At 35.6% G+C, this 1,195-nt stretch overlaps 1 pseudogene; it reads left to right on the forward strand.

Annotated features, from left to right (window-relative positions):
- The first annotated feature begins 711 nt into the window (after positions 1-711).
- Positions 712-793, forward strand: LOC120096857 (U4 spliceosomal RNA; annotated as a pseudogene).
- The last annotated feature ends 402 nt before the right edge of the window (positions 794-1,195 follow it).

Genomic DNA, 1,195 nt, shown 5'->3' on the forward strand with positions numbered 1-1,195 from the left:
CACAGGGTATTAAATCCATTCCAATTTCCTGTTCTACTGCGTCCTTTTACTTCAAAAAAGTTGCACAAAGGAGCTATCTCTATCCAATATCTGCAAATTCTTTTTTGTTGTAAATTCTGATTCTTAGGAAATCTAAGCTGGCATGATATGAAATAGTTTTCAGTGGTACGTCAGAGAGCCTTTCACACAGTAGATATGGAAGATGAAAAATTAAGAGGTGCCTAGATCACAAAATTCTAGATGTGTCCAGCATGTGAAATGGGCTGCAGCTGGATATATTTCACTTTTGATATAAAGGGAAAAAGTTAGGAGAATTGCTTTTGTCAGTGGTGAGCATGAAAAACATCATATCAGAAGGACAGGTTAGAAATGTTAGTCAGTAAGAGAAGAAAAGGATATACAAGAACACTGAAACAATGCTTCACTCTCCTGGAGTTTGGAATAATTATAAAGCTGAAATTTTATGCAAAACAGACAAAGGGTTAATTATATACAATGGATTCTCACTAGCAATATTAATCACACTTAAGTGGCTTCTAGTTCAGTGCTACATAGAAGAAACTCAGTGGTATTTTTATTAACATTTTTTCTTATATTGCTTGTTTGGCCTGTTTGTCTCAAAGTGTTTTGCTAATATGTTATGTTTTCTGATTTTTTTGTTTTTATGGCCATTTGCTTGTGGTTTTTTGTTTGTTTTTAATTATGATTTGCAGCTTTGTGCAGTGGCAGTATCGTAGCCAATAAGGTTTATCCAAGGCACGATTATTGCTAATTGAAAACTTTTCCCAATTATGATTTGCTTGGTTTTTGTTGTTGTTGTTGTTTGTTTGTTTTGTTGCATGTGTTTGCCTGTTTGAGTCTAAAGAGAGACAAAGGGTATGGAGTTGAGTTGGTGCGGATCTGGAAGGAGCTGGGGGAGGGGAAACCATGATTAAAATATAGTATATGCATCTCCAAGACACTGAACCCTGTAGAAAAAGATCAAGAAAGAAAGCAGAAAATATATGTCTATATGCTTGACTCACAGTGAATAATGTCTTTCTTGAGTAACAGGATTGAGATAGCTTGTGTGCTCTGGATGGACCCTTCAAAATCACAACTTCTTATAATGACAATGACTGTCTGCCATTTACAATCTCTGTTGTCAGCTTATGGGAAGGAAGCAACAGATTTCCCATTAACTTTCAAGGTAGAG

This window comes from Rattus norvegicus, chromosome 14, assembly GCF_021556685.1.
Source record: "Rattus norvegicus strain SHRSP/BbbUtx chromosome 14, alternate assembly SHRSP_T2T, whole genome shotgun sequence".
Classification (NCBI taxonomy): domain Eukaryota; kingdom Metazoa; phylum Chordata; class Mammalia; order Rodentia; family Muridae; genus Rattus; species Rattus norvegicus.